The following is a 21,833-nucleotide window of genomic DNA, read 5'->3' as shown; positions in this document are numbered from 1 at the left end:
GCTGACACCGATGCTGCAATCCACACTGAGGCTTTGCCAAGTGTGAAACAAAGGAGTCAATTTGCTTTTCATGTTTCTCTTCTGCTCTAGTTATATTTTTCTCCAGGGCGGTTTTCTCTTTTGCACTGATTTATTCTCTCTCCCATCACGTTTTCTCCCCTATGCTGCTCTTTAGTATCAAGTTCAATGTTCCTTCTCAGATTTTGTGAGAGTCCCTCCCTCCCTGGACAGTAGAAGGATTTTTCATTTAAATTGATTTAAGCTTTAGTTTTGCAGTAAGAGATTTTTCTTCTCTTCTGCATCCCTATGACCAACACTTGCCCTTTACCTCAATCAACATGATAATGGCATTTGTGCTGCTATGCACAAACCATCTAGCCTTTATGTCAGAATATTTTGTGGAGAAAAACAGAGCAACAGAGAATTCATCCATTTTAGATGCAAAAATATCGGGAAATTTTCTCTCTCTATCACTGAACATGCCTGTGCATTTCATATACCGATCTGTATCAGTTTAGAAATGAACACAGTATGAGAGTAATGCCCTTGCATAGAAGCAGTTTTATTCATATTTGGGCATTTCTTCACCGCTGGAACACAATATGTAGGTGTAAGTTCCCGTAATTGCAACTGCAGTAGTGGAGTGCAGTAATTTACCTACATAAGCTTGTGTGCTTGTACATATGTGGTACACACCTTTCATCAGTACAAAAACACATGCATTTTAGGCCTTAGCACTAAATATAAATACAAGTCCAAAACTCTGAATCATCTGTGATTCAGAATTATCAAAATCCTGTCCCCCTTGCTTGAAACTACAAACATTTGCTTTATCATAGTCGCCTACAGAAGACATGAAATACAAGCTTCACCATTTTGTCCTTCTCTCTCCTGTCGCTGTGCCGATAACCAAAAGATTGTTTATTGATGGTGCTAAGTACATTTCATAGAATCATAGAATCATAGAATCATAGAATCATAGAATCGTTAAGGTTGGAAAAGACCCTTAAGATCATCGAGTCCAACCGTTAACCTAGCACTGCCAAGTCCATCTATACCATGTCCTCGAGCACCACGTCTACCCTTCTTTAAAATACCTCCAGGGATGGGGACTCAAACACTTCCCTGGGCAGCCTGTGCCAGTGCCTGACTGCCCTTTTGGTGAAGAAGTTTTTCCTAATATCCAACCTAAACTTCCCCTGGCGCAGCTTGAGGCCGTTTCCTCTCATCCTATCACTTGTTACTTGGGAGAAGAAACTGACCCCCACCTGGCTCCAGCCTCCTTTCAGGCAGTTGTAGAGAGCGATAAGGTCTCCCCTCAGCCTCCTCTTCTCCAGACTAAACAACCCCAGCTCCCTCAGCTGCTCCTCCTAAGACTTGTGCTCCAGACCCTTGTCTAGACCCTTTAAGGCACATGGCACATTTAATGTGTTGACTTGTGTGAGGGCTCTGCTGACTGCTGAGCCTGGGTGTCTCAGTATGTGAGAGTGCATGTCCCTTCTTACCTGTTAAAAGTTTAAGGTGCTTTTGAAAACAGCTTTTCTAAGCCACAGATCTCTGGGTTTTCTTCCACGCACCCTTTAGGAATCAGAAGCCAAAACCAGTAAGATGCCGTATTTGTTTTCAGAGTATTCAATATTTCCGATCTATCCCATTTTTAGAAGCTCAGCCTGACTGGAATTTAGGAATACAATCATAAAATTAAGTATTGCTAGTATGTGTAAAACAGCACGTTCTTTAGAACATGCTGTTTCTTCTAATGTTTGTTAAGCATTATTGATATTTCTCTGATTAGTATCCGAGACCTTCTCAATATCTCTAAAACCATTTTCCATCTTGCACATGTACGAGTATTAGGCAATTCATCTCACTACTTTCTTTTTGGTGTCACAGAGTATTTTTTCTAATGATCATCCACATATCCTGCATTTTGTAATTTGTTTTGGTCACAAAGGAATTAAAGCTATTGTAAAATGATACTGATAGCCCTCTGCAATGCAATTTTACAAACAGCCTTTCTTCAGGGGAAAAAAAAAATCATAAAAGGAAAATCTTTACACCCTTCCACAACAGTTTCATGGATGAAAAGCCACTGAGAACTTTATTAAACATGTCTGTCACCAGGCACAGGGGTAGTTGAGAAATACACAGACACTAAAACATTTTTGCACATAACTCCTTGAGTAAGTGCCTGAAGAACCGTTGCTCTCCATCAAGATCCTATTCTAAAAGGCTGGGCTTGGCTTTGTAAGTAAGCTTCATGACTGAAAAAAAAGCCAAGCAGGATTCTGTTCCTAGCTGCATAGTAGAATCCTTATGTGACTTTGGGCAATCTGCAATCACCTTTTCAGCCAATCGAGTAAATACTCAATCTAATTTTTATATTTAACTTGAGAATTTTGGTATCTGTTTTTCAAGAGCTCCAGGCTTGCTACAGTGCATCTCAGGCTAGCTGCTTCACTAGTGAAATCTCTGAAAATCTTCCTGCATCACCTTTTGCATCATCTTCCTTACATCTCTCTCCAAGTGGTGACTTGAGGAGTCAGTATTTAATGCTGGTGAAGCACAAAGGTCTTTGGGTGGAGCTTTCTCTAAAAAGGGAAAATATTATTCCAACCCTCGGAAAATTACTCCTTCTACTATATGATAAAAGATAAGTTAATAAATCACAGAAAAAAAAAAGACAAAGCACAACGTAACAATATTATTCAGGAGCCAGTTGCAGATAAAGCCTAGGACAGTTTCACTTAGACATCGTCCGCATCTCCTGGGACTGCTTCACATTACTGCAGGCATTCTGAGGAGTCGTATCTGAGTAAAGTCATTACCTTCTTCGGAGAATCTATATCCAGAAGGTATATATTTTAATGAGAGTAAATAATCTTTTCTCACACAGCTTGTGCTATCAAACTCTTTTATGGATGAGAAAGCAAACAGTAGTACTTGTAAAATGTAAAAGTAAAGTAGAAAACCAAATCAGAGGAAGTACATCCTCAGATATGTAATATTTTTAAAATTATATCAATATGGCTGACTGATTAGAGAGGAATATAAAATAATAAATTCCTACATATAGATATTTGATTTGCAAAGAATCACAGCATCAAAATCAGATCTTGTTTAACTCAACTATTGAAATGGCCCATTGTGAGTTTTTTTCTTCTCAAAAGTTCTTGGGCTCCTTTCATCTGAAGCACTTTGGATCAAATAAAAAGATTAAGACTTAAACAAATGTTTTCAAAATACCTGGATCTTCTGAGATCCCCAGGTATAAAAAGAAAATAAACAAAATACAGCACAATTTTAACTCAAATAATTAAATCAATTCTTTGACTTATATTGTGAGAAAATACCAATACTTCTGGCAAGCACATGTGACAAAATCAAGAACTTTTTTGTAAATTTATAAGCAGAAAAGAATATCAAGGCATTGCCAAAAAAATGTCACTTGCAATTTCTTACATCGAGTCCTCAAGAATGGGCATCCAAACAATATATGCCTAAAGGTAATGAGCAGGAACGAATAACACAACTTCTAAAATACTACTTTGCCTTTACAGCTGTTCATGTATTCTCTTTTCACCAGCACCACACATTTCTGACAAACACATAAATAACCATTAAAGAAGCTTAATAAATGGTGCAGCATGCGCTGCTTTCTTTTGTGCATATTTCACTACCAACTCACCAAAGAGAGATCAGAAATTAAGCTTTACTTATATAATGATTTAATTTAAGAGCAAGTTATGGAAGACTGCCAGCTACATCTGCTCATTAACAGGCTGAAACACCCTCTGTTGGCTATCATTTCCTTTTCTTTCAAGAAATCCCAGGAGGTAATTCTTAGTGTGTTTGTTTTCTACTTCATTTGTATGTCTCCCTCCATTATAAAATCATTGTGCAATATGCATGGATGTTTGCCATATATTATTACCAGTACTTCCAGACCTTGTTTTCCAACTGACTGACGTAATTAGTGAATCTCAAAATAATGCACACAAGAACACATCTTTTCAGTTGTACAGTTCTAAAAAATAGGAAGGGGCTGGATTTAATAAAACTTGTCAATGAAGGCTTGTCTGCTTAGGGCTGTGAGGGTCAAGAAAAGAGCATTGTTTTAATATTGAAAACAATATTTTTAATGAAAGAGATTATATGCAGGTCTAAAAATGAATCCATATAGAAGACTTACAGTAAGGATATGTCTCACTGAGTCGGCAGTGCATAACAAAGCATGAGGAGAATGATGTATATTGTAATACTGTGCCAACCAGAGATATCCAAAATCACTCCATTATTGAATCAGTTCAACTGATATTCACGTTTGAAACAATTCACATTCTAAAATATCACCCATTCTTTAAAAAAAGGAATTTTTTTGCAGTTAACCTCTACCTTTAGGTTCCCTCTTTAGATGTTAAGATCCTGTTTTTACAGTCAATTAATTATATATAAAACATCTTAAAAGAAACAGAAAAGGTCTTCAGAATTATGCTTATGTTTCTTATTTAGGAAATCAAAAATACAGGCTGAAGACACAAAATGATTGCAAAATTTCTCTTTTCTGTATAAATTACAGAAAAGTAAAAGGAAGACATACATTCAGCTGTGTTATTAATACTTACCTCTAAGCCTAACAGAACTCACATTATGTCTGTCAAAATCCTGAAAGTTATTTTTTTCAAGTCTTCAAATACTGTGCAATGGATTTAAATCCGTTAAAGGAAGATTTCACTTCAGATCCATAGCATTATATTCAAGTCATCCAGGGATATTTGAAACTTTAACTCTGTAGTACTTTCAAAACTGATTACTTTAATGGCATTTTAAGTAATACACACTAACTGTTTGGAATTACCTGTCTACATTGGTGTCACATCAAACTATTCTTTCCTCCTACATCAAGATTTTGTGGCTCTAAATGGGAATCACTGGGTTATTTCTGTCATTCGCACTTTTAGTGCTGTGCTGTTATTCACCGTTTAAGCTAATGAATAAATAATAGATATTTTCCCTATTTTTGTCAAATTAAACTTTACTTCAGCTGGTCCTTGGCTGTTCTTTCAGTTCCACTGAGAGGAAAAGGGATTCACAAGTGGGTATGTTTTCTGAATTTAAATTTAGCAGTAAGTCCATGACTCCTCCTAAGCAAATGAGTGTATTATGCCAAAACTAGCACCACATGCGAGCAAAAGCAGAGGCTGCTTGATTTCTCTGTTCGTCCCAGTCCAAGCCTATTTTATGGCTACAAAGGAAATATTCAGGTCCAAAGGATCAGAGAGACACTAAGAAGCCAGAATCCCACAAGTGCCAACTAGACGGCAGATCTTCGCATTTTATTTATTCTTTCAGCTGTAAATTCTCTTGCCTCAGGACGTATGCCAGCTACTCACCCAAAGAGATTGGGAAGGAACATACTTCATAACGGGCTATTATAGAGCACTTTCTTAGGAAGCATCTGTAGCCTGTGTATACCTCACAGCTTCCCAAATCCCAGCATTTGTACGTAACCTGATTCTCTCCAGCCCTCCAAGAGGGAGCCTGATGGGGGGTACCTGTGCATTTGCTTCTCCGGCCTATTGGAGAGACCAACAGTAACAAAATGGGAATAGGAGAGATGGGAGGGAAAAGTGTCATGCAGGGGCGGCACTGAGAGTGCTACGTCCCATTAGCTCCCATGCTTCGCAGTAGCAGTCAGCAAGCGTGACTGTACAGAAAAGGGCATTGCTAACCTGCCACCACCAGAGAACTTGTCCCAAAAATGTAACTGCTCATTACCAAGCACTTAGAGCAGGTGTAACGGAGTCACAATAGGTGACCCACTTACAGATTCTCTAAGTGACAGGTAAGGTTTGCTATTCTTGAGGAGGCGAGATAGTTTTCTGGGTCCTTGTGACTCAACAGCCACATGCCTACAAAAGCATGTGGACAAGGTACTGTGTTACTCAAGGCATGCTGTGTTCACTTCTCATAAAACTCATTCGTCAGAATATTCCTCCCACTTGCACAAAGTTCTAAACCAAAATAAATTTATCAAAACCTACGCAATTGCTTTTTCCCATGCAAAAAGACTGATATTCACCAGAGGTACTAAGGTAAGTATGGCATTCTCCCATCTTGTACACACAGCAACTCCCTGTCCAGAGTCTGCTCTTTTCAAAGGCTTCTCAGGAAGACTCCTGCACCCACCTAAGCTATAGCTGTCTGTATCTTCCATCTAAACTCAGCAATCAAATATCTGGTAAATCTCTATTCCATTCTACAGAAAACAGAATAATCCCTGTGAGAACCGGAAAAAATTCTTCAAACTGACTAGGCAAAACCAATCAGAATTAGCCAAAACCACCATCAGAAAGGGAAGAGATCTTTAGAAAAAATCCTTGCCCTGAAGTCCGTGAGAGGGAACCTCTTCCTTGTTCCGTTAATAAAAAGACCTGCTAGTGCTGCAACTTATATAGCTATGCCTTCATCCAAGATTAGTCATGCAATTCTGTGTTACATCCAGGTTCTATGATTAGAATGAATATTTTCAGATGCTACCTGGACCTTCCTTCCATGAATTCAGCTCTAAGCATCACATCAATGCACACGACATGGTGCAGCTAGTAACTACTGTGGCTGAAATGCTACAAGAGAGCACTTAGGAGAATCCCAGCTTCAGACTGTATAGCTTTTGATGTTATTTAGCCATGCCCAGTCTTTCATTTTTAGAAAACATTATGATGATGGTTGTGACAAGACAGCTTTGTCATCTAGGAGTTTACAGATCTCCTCCCTGCCTTTCCATCTGGCTTTTGGGTTAGCTTGTAGAATATCAGAGAAGTGTAGTCTCTTTGCCAAGTCCCTATAGTCATGAACATGGGAAATTGCTGTTCATTTCATCAGCACCCTATACTGGTGGTGATACAGAATTATTTTGATACTGAATTATTTTTTTTTTAATTCATCTTCTTGTTTGCTGAACATCTTATGGCTAAATCTTAATATTTAAACTCCATACAACACTTCCAAGTCACAAAAGGACTTGTAACAGAAGTATTACCTGCAAACTTTACTTACATACCTCTAGTTAACATAGCTATGTGTAGAAGCTAACGACAGGCAACAGGAAAAAAAATCTTTTACCTGTGCTTGGAACAGAAAATAATTTAAACTATTGGGAAATTTAGCTTTTTAGACGTAATGGAAAATGTATGAGGTGTTACAATCTAAATGGCTACTAATAAATTATACAGGCACCTAGGAAACCCATGAGATCACAACAAATGTTAAGAGATTTTGCATCCAAATTCATTCCTAGGATTTAAATTCTAGGTTGGAACCCAAATAGGAAAGGATATTTTCCAGTATAAGTAGAAGTATGTCCTTTTCCTGGACCCCCTAGCCTCCCAAGACTTATAACATTTAGGACCAAAATCTTGTGAGAACACCACATTAGAATTACACTGCATTCATGTTAAGCCACAGCCTTCCTTTATGTTCATCCTCAAATCTTACTGCTCTGCTCCTAATCCTAATCTGGATCTAAATTTCACAAAAGATATTAAGGGATAGGCTACTCTATCCCTGTTGAATATTGTATCTTTGAATACTTTGTAGGATTTTATTTTAGTCTTCCAGTTACAGAAACCATGAAAGCATGCACATTTGATAGCTATTTTTAAAGCTGTAACCTCTACAAAGTGTTACTCAATACAGTGAAGATCAGACAAAACACACCTCAGGGCTATCATAAAGCATTTTCACAGAAGGTCATCCTTTGTCACCTTCCTGAATTGTAATGAAACCAACTTCCTTTTTCTGTTTTCACTAAACTTGTCATATTATTAGTTTTCTCCTAAAGCAACTCACAGATGGATGATTTGATCAGCTGCTGTTTTCATGCAGTACAGAAAGATTTACCTCCTCTCTCCATCCTGTGCTACAGCACGAGCTGCAGAAGTGGCACTGGCACCGTCTCTGACCCGCACCAGCATCCTCCAGACGAGAGGGATCCTGGAAACCACAGGCGTCGGTGGCATCGCCGGCTGGCTGTGAAGCCTGGGTGTGGGAGAACATCGTTCAGAAACCAAGCCTTTTTTCTCTGGTGCTGGTCAGAGCAAGAAATGCTTCAAACACCAAAATCTAAATAAGTGCTCTCCCTACTACAAGGTAGTAATTTTTTCTTAGAACAGGTTTTTGCTCCTCTGAAAGGATTTTATTTACCTTTCTCTGCTAATTTAGAGAAATTTTCTCTTAGATGTACAAATTACAGTCACACAGAAATAGGATAACAGTTCAGAGGCAAGAGTGTCAGCAAATAAATATTAGTGCTTTTAGAGGCTTTCATGGGGGTTTTTGCTTTGACATTTCTGTGTAATCTGGGGTTAATACATCTGGCATTACACCCAAACGTGTAATGCCAAACACTAGGGAGTAGCTAGTTTTTCTTTTACCCTTTTCCTTTCGGCTGTAGCATTACACCTGATTTTCTGTCACAGCCTTTGAGTGGCAGTGCTCATCTCTTCACCTGTAGGCACCAGAGGGACGCAGCTGTCTGTTTGCAGAGGTGCTGTTACTGCAGACAGCGCAGTAACAGAACCGTACCCACGATTCTCTGTTGTTCTGAGAAAAATGGTAGGATTAAAGATATTTTTCACGAAACCTTTTGTCTCTGGGGTGGCTGGAGATGGGCCTCTCTTCTAGGACAAAAAGGAGTTTGGGGATTTTGGATACAGCAACCGATTTCTCCAGCTGAAGACCGATCTCAGCCAACCCTGGCTGACCTCTACCCACAGAGCCAGGCCCTGTTAACCACACGAACGAGAACAAATCTTTTGATCGGCACCATCTTGTTACTTGTTTTTCCTCCCCAGTTTGCTCCTACCTCAGAGTCACTAGAGTCACTCACACCGACCCACCGCCGCAACCGCGCCACTACCAGCCCAGCGGGCAGCGGCCGCCCTTTCGCTCTGTGCCAAATTACACCCAGAGCGGGAGCGCGGGAAACAGACGACGGTGGGGAAAAGCCGAGCCCAGCCGAGCGCAGCCGAGCCCAGCCGAGCCCAGCCGAGCGCACCCGAGCCCAGCCGAGCCCACCGCTCAGTGCGGGGCGCAGGCTGCCCCCTGGCGGCGCCCGGCGGCGCCGCTCCCTCCGGCGCCCCGCTCCCTCCCTCGGCCTGGCGGGGCTCTTTCCCGCCCTCGGCCGGAGCCCGCCCCGCCTCGCTTCTCCCGCTCCCCCGCCAGACAAAACCCGCCTTGCAGCCGCCTGAAGAGCCGTGACAGGCTGCAGAGGTGTTTGGGAGCAGGGGCAGCTAAGGGAGCCCGAAGGCGGTCAGGAAAAGTGCCTGTGAGCCAGGCAGGCTCCCAAAGCCTCGCGTCTGCGCTCCCTCCCCTTACTCAGTCTTTAAACACGCCTCCCGCTCTAGAGGGGGGGGAATCAGAGAAAGGGTGATATATTCTTTGTTATCTCTTATAACAAGTTTCCATCGGTTTTGAAATAAAAATCTAAACCGCAGCGAGGCAGCTGGCCGCCCTGAGCGCCTGCGTCCCTGCTGTGTCCCCTGTGGGGACGCGCCTGGTACCTGCCTGGGATTCCTCAGGGGGCCGTTTCCAGGCCGGTCGGTCACCGTTAGGAAGGAAGCAATAATCGCATTCGGCTCCACACTATGGATAAATTGCTTCCTTTAGTTATTACACCAAGACAGAATGGAAAACACTTCATGTTTATTTTCAGAGAATGTGGTTAACTGTCAGCCTCAAGTCGGCTGCGACTAACAGCGTTCGGAGAAGAAACCACAGTGCCGCTATCAGAAGTCACTGGCGTGGTCTCACCTGCTCCTGTTTGGTTTGAACGCCCCTCAGAACGAGGGGGGGTTGTTAGTAATTCGTCACCGCGTATTCAAGGAGCAAAACCAGTCGCAGTGCAGAAAGGCCGCACCTGGGGCAGTGGCTGGAGCCACCGGGGATGGAGCAGGTTTGTCCCTGTCCGTGCTCAAACCCGCTCAGATCACAGCAACGGGAGCTGGGACACCGGGAGCCGAGGGTCGCTCCCTCTCAGCAATGATCTCATTTCTGCGTGAGCTGGTGCGCGTGTGTGTGCAAACACTGGGGGTGATGGGAAAAGCGGCACAGCCACAGCGCTGGCTGCTGGCTGCACCCTGGCTGACAGTACAGGTGTAGTCAAAGCCAGCAGTCAAAGTCAGCAATCTGTGAATAGGCATGAGGCCAACATATCTTCCTTTCTGTGTTTGGTAAAGCTCTTATTTTCCTCCAAACTGAGAATTCTAGGGTTGTTCTCCAACACAGTTATGTGGAAGATCACCTGAGCGTCTTTAAGAGGACGGCGGCTGGAGGAGCTCCGAAGTGTTTCAGGATTATCTTGCAACCTCTGCAAAAGGCTGGTGTGTTGCAGGAGGTGACCGAATGCCACCTGTACTCTACAGATCTCAGTGCAGAGATGTTTCATAAGAATACGCTGGAGATTGTTTCAAGTCCTATGAGCTCAAAACATCACTGATAGTTCTACCTCGGCTGTCTCATAACACGTTTTGGTACAGAAAACTATCCAGTGCCGTGCCAGGTCTTCCTAACATCACTATTAAAATAGCAAAGTACACTTGCTATCCAAAGTGGGAAGGATCAGCGAGTTTGCAGAGGAAACTAATGGTACGAGGAAGCACTCTACTCAATTATAGTATGTCTACATGTGAAGCAGGAGAGAAAGTGTGCCCTGTACAGTGCTGCTATGGTTAAAAAGCATCTCACAAAAACGATGTGAATAGGAACATGGCTATCACATAGAGGAGACTCGTGTACAGGTCCCTCGTACACAGCACCACAAACCTGGATGCAAATGGTACAAGCACTACCATAAGCAACTACCAGAAAGAGTTTGACACGAATCATCAGCTGTTTAACAATTAGGTTATTAGATCAGATTTAACCTAACCAGGAATCTGGTTAGGGGTTTAGAACTGGAAGATTAAAACCTTCTCTTGTTGGAGATTTTTTTTTAATAAAGAGCTTGTAGCTGAATGGTAAATAAAGTTTAGACCTGTTAGAAGATTAAGTGTTCTGCTCAGTTCCTAAGCTTATACTTAAGGCAATTAATAGTTCTCAAGGTCTGAACAGTAGGGATATGCATGAATTTTCTTAATTCCACCAGCTGAATGAGATCTGAATGACTGTTGCCTTACATTGTCACACAAGCACTGGTATGGCTTGCAGTGAGGTAAATCAGCAGTAGTATGAGGTTATCCATCAGTGATCCATTAGAAGAGTAATACATCATAATATATTACAGCAGATTAAAAATGTGTAAAAATAACATTAAAAAAATCATAGTAAGAATGGGGTCTGTTTGGATATTTTTTTACTTTAATTTGCCCTCTTATTTAACTTTCCGGTTAAAATGGATGAAGTTTATGAAGAATTAAGTTTATAAAGAATAAAGAAGCTACCAACCAGCAGATTTACTCCACATCTGCATTATATTTTTTGCTTCTCAGAAACATGAGGCTTATTGTGCATGGGGTATATGGTGTGACACGTATAGAGACATATATTTCCATCCTGGAAGCACAGGCATGAGCATGGGCACAACCTTGGTTTTTCCAGGTCAGGATCCTGAGGCCATTTTTCCTGACTTCCTCCTCCCACTCTCGGCAAACCAAGACTGCAATCCCACACTTGCCTTTTTTCGCTGCATATACTCATTTCGTCAGCCCCTGCTCCCACATCCTGAAGAAGGGGTACAAATGGAGCAGTGTTTCTAGGTGATCAGCTAGGACAGACTCCGTTACCACACTTGGACCAAGACGGAAGTTACGGACTGACATCGTGGCAAGCTGTTGTCAGCTGGGTGACTGTGTAGTACCTTTTTTGGAAGTCAGCTTTAACAGAGCCCAGTGCTAATTTGGTGCTCCCGGTGCGTGACGCTGCGATGGGTCACATAGCCGCTAAGCAGAGCATAGCTTAGGAGGTTTTGGATCACACGGTGGTAACAGCCATTTTTGTCTCCCAAATAGTGAACCATAAAGCATTAGCAAATACAGAAAGCGATCATTACAAAGTGGCCTAATTAGGTTTGCCGTCTACTTGCTTACAGTGTTATGAATCACTTTATCAGTAGGCGTTATATCTTTATATAAAGCTCTTACTTTGTGTAGCAATTATAGTCTAAAACCCCTGTACAGTCTGTCCACCTCAAGAAAGGCGAATTCCATTGCTAGCTTTGCGGCTTGAACTGAAATCCTTGAGTTCTGCCACACAGAGAACACACATCCTCTGGTGAGACACTGTCCTCGATCTCGACCCTTAAAGACTCGTAAGCAACAAACTACCTGCAGCCAAATTAGTGGTTTTTCTCAATACCATTTCACCTTTTTAGTTTTTATAATAAGCCATAACTTCCTAATCATTTGAAATAGTCAAATGAGTATCACTAGTGTCTGCAAATACAGAAGTTCCTCCTGACTGGCTGCTATTCACTCTTCACATGAAAGGTCTACTAGTCACTCTGCTGCTGACTCTGGGTGACCTACACAAGAGGAATTGTTTTTAGTTAAATCATACGTAAATGTGTAACACTCATAATTTCTTAATAACTGTTCTGCTGGCTGCTCAAATGGGCACGCAAGGCACTTCATCGTGAAGCCGTGTTGTCATTGCTCTTCAAAACACTTCTGCCTCCAGGAGCACAGGTTTACCTGGTGAATTGCTCACAAGTAAAGAAAAAAAATGGATACCTGCAAAGTATCCAACAGATTTTCTTCTCAAGAATGTGGTAGTGAATACCTCTCATTTGTAGCTTTACAGTCCTGCCCCATGTTATCAGGAGATTCCGATTAAATGCTCATTAATTTCAGCGTCATAGAAAAGGAGCTTTAACATTTCAAGTGGGTGTTAAGTTGCAGTAGGACTTGTGTACTCATTCTGCCTGAATTATTATTCATGCATAAAGACCTGTGAGAGCTTTTTAAAAAAAGTAGGGTGTTACAGCCCTCACTGGAGAACTTCTCGGTGTGTATGTTGTTCTCCCCATGGTGTAAGTTACATCATAAGAAAAAAACATACGGTGTCATGTCGAGGCAGGTTCCTCAGTTCATCGAAAGATTGTTCCACAAATCCAGTCAGTCTGTCACAAACAGCTTGTCTGCTTTAAGACTCACTCTAAACATATTCTTTGACGTTTTCTCCTGGGCAAAGTTCTGTCCTATGCCTGGAAATAAGTTTTGCTGTAAAAGGTGTTTTCACCGGACTGGGAACACAGATAACATGTATGTATTTAAATTTCTAGGATTATTTTTTTTAATTGTGTCACTAATAAACCTTATTGACTTTGAGTTCTATTTTCCTGTTTAGCTCAGGTTTTTATTTTCTTCTGTTTTGTGCAAACTGTACTTATATTCCATGGGAAATTAGAAAGAGGACTTCAGAATTTGGTTCCTGATTACTGTTATTTGTTTTCTGTAACCTTTGTTGAGAAGGGTAGGAGATAGCAGCCTTCCTTTCCACGTGCCTACCAGCAGTGCTGTCATCTCGTGTTTTATGTGACCCACGACCAAAGAATCAAGATGACAGCTGCGTAATAATACGAAAACTTTACTCACCTGCATACAAAAAAATGAACCATTTAAACAGTATCACTGCCGATTTCAGAATAAGATTATAATTGGAAGCCCTTTTTCTCCTCAATTTCCTGGTGGTTCATAAGAACAAACTTGCAAAGAATATTGATAGAATAAATACAGCATACTACTTTGTAAATAATACTATTCTTTTCTTAACTGTACTGTAGAAACAGAGTGACTTCCAGTTTACTTCCCGAATCTGAAAATGTTGCACACACACATATGGCAGAAATGTAACTTAATGTAACTTTAATTTTATGCTAGAGTTTGTTCCTCTAGAATAGCTTGGTATGTTGATTGATTGTGTCATAAAATACTTAGAACTTGTAACACAACAATCTTTCTGCAATATAAAAACATGTAACCAAAAGATGTTGAGGTTTAAATATTTCTACATGCCAGAAAAATCATACTAACCAGTATTAGTCATATTATTTACAAATTCTCTTAAAACTGACCAATACACACACTTCTTTTCTTTTATGGTATATGCTAAAAAAAGGGCCGTGTATGAATTTCTCAAATCAATATTAACCTTTTTTTCTTAAGCTATGAAAAATGTAATCTGTTTCTGTTTGGGAATTATTACCAGGCAGGCTGATGTTCTGCTGGATGCTGTTAAAGCTTTTCAGTAAAGCAGTAAATATTGTTGATATAATTTCACTGACATATGGATCAGAATAATACAGATAGTTCACAGCCAATTGTTTGAAATACATTTGTGTATGAGCATCTAAAAGGAGTGGGAAATAAAACAAAAGCTTGTAAAACTTGCTGCCAGCGTCTAGATCAGTAAGGAAAGAGGTGATTGAAAACATACCAGAGTTTTATAGCAGAGAAAGGATTGCTATCTTATACAAGGTCAAATATGTAGAAGAAAAATTATCATGCTTTATTTGAATAAAGCATAAATATTGATTAGATTTAACATAGGAGCCTGGAAATAAAAGAATTTCTAAAAATATGTGATTAGCTGTTAAATATTCACCCAAGAATGAGAATAATAAGGTGACCAAGAAACGCTCTCGTATATAAACTGGAACAAACAGAGAATTACAAGCAGCCTCCTTGCAGTGTAATCGATCAAAGACAGTTGCACTTAAAGTTATGTGCGTGAATGCGTACTGACAGGGTCCACGACTAGCACAGATACAAAAAATGGAATAGCCATTTCCCGGTAAACTGCAGTCTTTGCAGCTGAGGACTACCTTCTCGAAGGTGAGTTGGCTCATTCACTCTCTCATTGTAACCCTCCAAAACTTGAGGTCTTAGAGAAGGAAGCATATCCTTAGTCACCAACACCCTGAACGTGCAGATTGTTGCTGTCACATCCCAGGAGTTATCTGTGTCCTCCTAATCGTAATAGCAGTTAACTACTCATGCGTGGTGTTCTCTAAACGCCTGTGACTGACAAAGATGATTCATGACCAGCAAAAAGAAGGATCAAAAGCTAAGCGTTTTATTTTTGGAGAAGGGAAAACAAGAATAATTTATTACCACCCCTGATTAAACTAGTCAATATATTTTTAAAGTAAGGCATTTTCCAAACTGCATGATGTGTCCCTGCGAGGGTCAAGGACGCACAAGAGCTATCCTCATATGGAGGTGGAGAGTATGAGAAGAAATAACTATAAGTTATTCACAAACGCATTCATTGCAGTTAAGACAGTAAAGTAAGCATGAAGACTACAGCTGACGTGGCAGGGCGTAACTGGGTAAAAACAGTTCCCTGAGAGGTCATGTAAGCAGCACGGCAGGCAGTCGTATTGGTATCCTACAGGCATTGTAAGATATCCATCAAAATTGACATACAACACGTGAACTTCAATGGATACTAAATAAGGCCATGAAACAAAGTTTTGCTCCCTGATTTCCAGCGACCTTTCTAGTTCAGCCACACCAACTTGCCTATTTTTACTCGCAGAAGGGAATCTCATTTCTGTTCTAGTGTTGTAGTTGGCATCTCAAAACACTAACCTAATGCAGACATAGCTATCCTACCTCCAAAATGCTTCTCTGACCTAAACAGTGCTGTAAAAGAAACATCCACGGTTCTGATATATAGTGAAGAGTGACATTGTCTGTAGCTGCTGGCAATGCAGGAGGAGATTCTCATTTTGGAAGGAAACCTGGAATGTTTCCAGTTCCAAAGTGAAACAGCAGCTTCAGGCTGGCTGTCGTGGTAAGGAATGGAGATGACACCTTGGTTTTCTAACACCACTGTTTGAAATGTGGTGTCCATACTGGCCCTCTAAATATACAGAAGACCAACAACGGCGAAATGGTATCCTGACCTTCCTCATAACAAGTACGAATTCGGAAGCCCCTTCTGCCCCTTCGCATTCGTTAAACTGCTGCACTGTTGCTGAAGTGGACAGGGAAGGAAAGGGATTTCAACATAGACCTACTACACCTCTCACATGCAGATTACAGCTGTTAAGAACAGACAGACCATTTTTTTCCAAGTTTTACAGAATGTGTTCTTAGGCAGTCGTTTCAAAATCAGTCATTTTGGATTTTAAGTCTCATGAAAACGTGTAATTTCCTCCACGAATATTTGATCTTTACCCGCACAAGACAAGAAAATTGGAAGAGTTTTGCAGTCTTTAATTCTTTCTCACCCACTTAACAAGGAATTTGGTAAGGATGATGTTACCAGAAACTGAATTGACCAATTAGTGAGACTATTTATCTCATGCTTCTACTGAAGAAGTAACAGGGGAGATTTGAGAATACTGAAAGAGCAGTAGAGTATGCAAACTGTCAGGGTGTTTTGTAGACTGCGGCAGCTTTTGAGATAGAGCACAAGGATTTAAAAAAAATCGCATTTAATTATTTCGTCTCCCACCGTTGCTGTCACCTTCTATAAACAACTGAGTAAAGAAAGATGAACTAGGAAAAGTAAACTAAAGCTTAATTAAGAAGGTGTTTTTCTTTCTTTCCTACTCAGGCCCATGCATGTATCTTGTCCCTAGGATACAGCAGAGATGCCATTTCCTTACTCTGCTAATTAGAGACACCATATTCCCTGAACAGGGTGTTGGAGGTATATTCTCAACCATTCATTTTTAAAACAGAACGACAGTCACATTTATAACCAAGAAGAAACAACTATTCATGTAAACACAGCCTATTTGCACATAGCCACTTTAATCACGTTGACATTTCAAGCCTTTTCAAAACTACAGCTGTAAAAGAGATCAACACGGAAAGCCTTGGATGTAACACCAAAAAAGTTGTAGTAGGTGGAGTTGAGACAGGAACATTTTTTAGGCTACCGCTGAAAGCCTGTGGAGGCCTGAAAGACATGAAATCTAATTATTATATCTGAATACAACTGAAACAACGGGGAGGAAGAAAATAGACTACCAAGCAGGATATCTGTAAACTATCAGAGGACAAACCCTAACGAAAATCTAGCCAACGTATCTATGGCATGACATGAGGATGTACAGACCAGGAAATACTTGAGTATTTAAAGATGCCTATCACAAACTGAATAGTGCTGCCGATGAGGGGAACTTTCTGCATGTTTACGCATGGATAAATAACCAATTTAAAGTTGCATTATAGAAGATAATAACCAGGAGGAGAATTCATAATACAATGTATAAGGAACTGGCCTATAAAGGGGATGCATAGCTTTCCTCCTTTGGATTTGGGCTGTAAAAGCTTAATCAGCACAAAGTGTTATGTTTATCCATCATACTGCTCTCACAAGGAAACCTGCACGACAAACGTACTATGAAGAAGTGTCGTAGCTTTGTAAGGCTGAGCCAGACTTGGAGTAGCCAGTAGGTGCCAGCAGGTGAGCCGTTGAAATACCATGAGTGCACTGAGTCTCAACTATTTGGAGTACCAGCAGCTCCATAGGGACAAATGGACCTGACATTCTGATTAAACCCCTGTTATTTTCGGCATGATGGAAAAGGTACTTTAACATTTTAAGTGGATGTTAAGTTACATTCATCTGATGACGGGTCACTGACCGTAGCCCTGGGGCCCCTGGTATCACCCTGTGCCCACACTTCCAAGGCATCTGCTGCCATCACCTGCCTGTACTTTTCTATGCTGTCTTTTACCGTAGGGTCATAGGTAATTCACTCTGCACTAGGGACTACTTGTCATTACTACCTATTAGCTACGGAAATACGTATAACTATAAGCGCTAGCACACTACTGTACAAAGCCAAGCAAAAGCTAGCTAGTTGTTAGGTAGGTAATGCTGGTACAACTTAGCAAACTAAAGCAAGACTCCAGTCCAGGCACAGCCTGGCAAGCCCCGAGGCTGGTGTCTTTAGCTTAGCACAAAGCCTGTGGCCTGCCGCATGCAATGGCAGCACCCTACGTACTGGGCTACCAGGCTACGCGTGCACAGTCTCACCTCGACACCTACAGCACAGGGCTCCACAGGCTTAGATGTCTGAACAGCGTTTTAATGCTTTTGCCACTTCTAAACCGCTTTCTCAACAGCAGCCAACCTCTCCATCTTTAATAGGAAGGACAAATTCAATGTCTCTCAAATATCACTACTAACCTTGCTGGCCACATTAAATGGAAAATGTCTGTAAATATGTGGAATATTAGAGCTGGGTATCACCATTCACATAACAAACGGAGTAAAGCTATTTAGGGAGGGCATTTCCATCTAAGAAAAGTGCCCGGTATCTTGCAACATATAATTTGCATAACCAAGAGATGGCAGCACTCCATCAACCATTTTCTGAGGCATTCATTTGAAAATGATTATGCATCTGTAAGCATGATACCTGAGTGTATGAACAACACTGCCAGACTAAAAACAATGGAATAACAATGGAGCAAGACCAGTGATTATTATTCTATTGCTTTACAAAGGTCTGTAAAGATGAAATTCATTCACCAGTAACTTGAATTATTTTTTACCCAGCTTACACTAAGAACAGGACATAGCAAGTATTTTTTTAATTTGGTTGTCTTATAGATATATCTTCTCAAAACATGTTTCGTAAGATAACAACTGACCTGACCCCTCTTTCACCAAAATTTAAGAAGCGTATACATGTCAAATATACACTTCCATTTAAAGCACTCTCTCAGCCTTTTCTTGGCAGCTGGAAAAGTTCCCTGGTAATAATCTTAAGGATCAAGGCACCTCTGAAAATTTAATTACTTTTTTTTATATATATATATATACTGCTGATTGTCTCCTGCAGGCTGATGCTGACAAAATTGGAGGAGTTTAGCATTTCCCAAAGGCCTTCAGTGTCCCACATCATCAGGCTCACATGTATACAAGAGGTTTGTTAGCAATGGTAATTAACCTCTTTTACCACATTCACTCCAATTTACTTTTAGATTCTATGAACAGTGCATGGATTTCAGCAACGGTCTTCAAACAATGCTACGTGGGAAATGGGTAGTGCAACGATATGGACCCTATGAGGTGATTAGGAAACCGGGTAACAGGCAGATGGCAATGAACTGGACCGAAAAGGAAATTGTTGAACTGAGATGTTGCTGTTGGATGAGTTCGGAGAACAGCGTTATTTAACTTAATGAGGAGATCACAACTGGCAAAAGCTGACACTGGTTTCCACCTCTGTTCCTTATTGTTAGAACTCATTTTTCTATGAAAAACACCAGGTTCAAACAACTTTGATTATATTTCAGAAAAATCCGTCACAAATAAGTTACATAACTGCAGTAAGGATCTTACTATTTTTTGCACCTATACATTATTCTTGCTTTAAAATATCTGGATTGATTTTCTCCTATGGCAACCCATTATACTTTAATCTCTCTCAGACTTCATTGATGTTACACTTAATTTAATCCAATACACAAGGAGAATCAGTTTGTTTTCATAGAAAATACTGAACATAAGGGTTTTGGGGGTTTGTTTTTAAATGTGACCTTGTTCTTCCATGATATCTCTGTCTCTACTGAAAATGTCCACCACTATTGCATTCATTCTTGATATTTCTAATTATACGAAAGATGATCTTTCTTAGAAGACCAGCAGGTGGATTCAGTTTTGTTTAACAGCTTAAGAAATACTACACAGCAGGAGTATCACTCAAAAAACCATTCAGTATTTCATCAAAAGATACTAAGTGTAGGCGGTAACCAGAAACTGGAACAGCAAGTATGTTTTTATTCTATCTTTTACTCTAACATCTTAAATGACAACAATCAGACTACATGAGACTACAGCTATCATGAGAACAAGTCTCTAACTGATCATCTCTTTTTGTTTTTTCCTAAAGCATAAGGCTGCAGCATCAACTTTCTCCTCTTTCTCACACAAATTAATCTTGCTGCCTATAATACGCTCCAGTGTCACTGGAAGGTTATCCGTGGCGTTGTACATACTAGCTAGATCAAAGCACTCCAAGGAACTGCACAAGTTCTCCAAAATACAGGTTGGAAGCTAAGTTTTTCTGACTCTAACTATTTCTATTTATGGGCCTGGAGTCCCCATTCATTATTAGTTCAATACATTTCCAGAGGGTGACAAATGAAATTTCAAGAAAATATATTGCGAAGAATTTATAACAGCGTGTTTCTTGAATTATGATTAACTCAACAGAAATCCTGTCTTATATAAATATGCTTTAAAAGACCTGACAAAATTAAATATCATTGCTGGGGGTAAAAATAATTTTCTTTTTTTCTCTCTCAGATGATCAATTTTTCCAGAGCTCCTCTTCCACCCACACTGTGATGTGGTTGTATCAGAATCAATAATCTATTTATAGATAAAAGGACAATTTTTTTACTCAGCAGTTAGTAGATTTCTACTGCTTTCTGTTGTATTCAGTATTCCTTTTAAGTTTTTTTTTTTCTCCAGATGATAGAAAACTTTAGATAGCTACTTTGAAGATAATGCCCATATCAAGCTGAAAGCACAAAAGATAACTGAAGTTCAAAACTTTTTAAGTTTGGACTTAGGGAAGATAGGACAGCTCACTTCTTCCATTTGTTCCCAGCACAGGGACCTCAGGGCTGTTCTGAAACACGGCTATTTAGCTCATTTTCTTTCTCTAATTTCGTACTTTCCACCCTGTAACTTTGCTTCGGATTCCTTTACCTGGTTCACACCCACAAGCTGCCCCACCAGTCTGCTGGCCAACCAATAACAGGTTTCTTTTTGGGTTTATTTTTTTCATTTCTGTGACAAAGACTTACTTAATTAAGTTTTCCACTTCTGATACACCCATTGGTAGCATGTTCCTGTAAGACGTGTTCTAAGTGCTATATTGCCTACATGACTTAGGGGTTGCTTTCATGAATTTTTATAAAGAAAATATATAAAAACATGCCACAGTGGAATTTCACACAAACCTTTTACAAATAAATTGATGGCATCTCATAAGTCGTATTCCTACAATTTTATCCAAAAGAGCAAGATCTCTTAAATCAAAAACGCCTAAGGGCAAAGGGCAGGACCACAGCAGAGTTTAGATACAAACTGCCCAGCGGCATGAGTTCAGGTTTAAAATTTGGGTTGAATCCTCCAAGGTGCTTGTGTCACGTCTTATGTCACAAGGTGCTGGTGTCATTGTTCGGGCTATTTAAAGGTATATTGTGCTTTGATGTCTCTGAAGTTACATCTGCTTTACAACAATTTAAAGACCATCATGAGTTTCAGGGCATTATTTGATGAAATTTAAGACCAATGTAAACTCAAATCCGTAGGAATACACACGTGCTTAATGCTGAGCACATGTACAGACTTTTGCCTGCTGAAGAACTAAGTGAATGGATAAGAAAGAAGTTTTGATTGTGTTTCATGTAGAAAAACATGTTTTTGTGATTCTTACCCATGCTAAGGTAAACAGTTTGCTGAAAGAGATTTAAGAACCAATTCCAAATTCTGGACTCATTCACCAGAAGGTAAATCTACAGGATATGTCTAGAGTAAAACCGGGTGATATCGGAAGTGAATGCAAGCCGATAAACAGCATCATGTTGGAATTTTGAGATACAATGGTTTTGGTGACAGAATTCAGGGGGGTAGAGCTCAGCTGCGGTAGCCTGCCCCACATCAAAACTGAGCTGAAGGAAATTTGGGCAAGCTCATATCATATTTGTCAAATTGCCTTGAACAAAAATTTTGCTTTCATCCTGCTTTTAGAATAAGAACTATGATGCTATGCCATGGGAGAGAGCCATGGTTCATTCAGTTCCTAAACTAAGGCAGATTAAAAAGGCGACAGATACAATCTTGAGAAGGTT

The 21,833-nt window shown here is 40.2% G+C and overlaps 1 protein-coding gene across 2 annotated transcripts in view; it reads right to left on the bottom strand.

The window, feature by feature from the left end:
- Positions 1–21,833, bottom strand: part of THSD7B (thrombospondin type 1 domain containing 7B) — a 540,474-nt gene that overhangs the window by 412,757 nt on the left and 105,884 nt on the right. For both annotated transcript variants that reach the window (XM_087730295.1, XM_087730298.1), the window contains one exon: positions 7,903–8,040. The gene's annotated coding sequence lies outside the window, so the exon portion shown is untranslated. The remainder of the gene's footprint in view (positions 1–7,902; positions 8,041–21,833) is intronic.

This window comes from Nipponia nippon, unplaced genomic scaffold (genome assembly GCF_047370975.1).
Source record: "Nipponia nippon isolate SJK-2023a ecotype South Korea unplaced genomic scaffold, ASM4737097v1 scaffold_5, whole genome shotgun sequence".
In the NCBI taxonomy this organism is placed as follows: Eukaryota; Metazoa; Chordata; class Aves; order Pelecaniformes; family Threskiornithidae; genus Nipponia; species Nipponia nippon.
The sequence above is the reverse complement of the archived record's forward strand: the minus strand, read 5'-3'. Positions and strand labels throughout refer to the sequence as shown.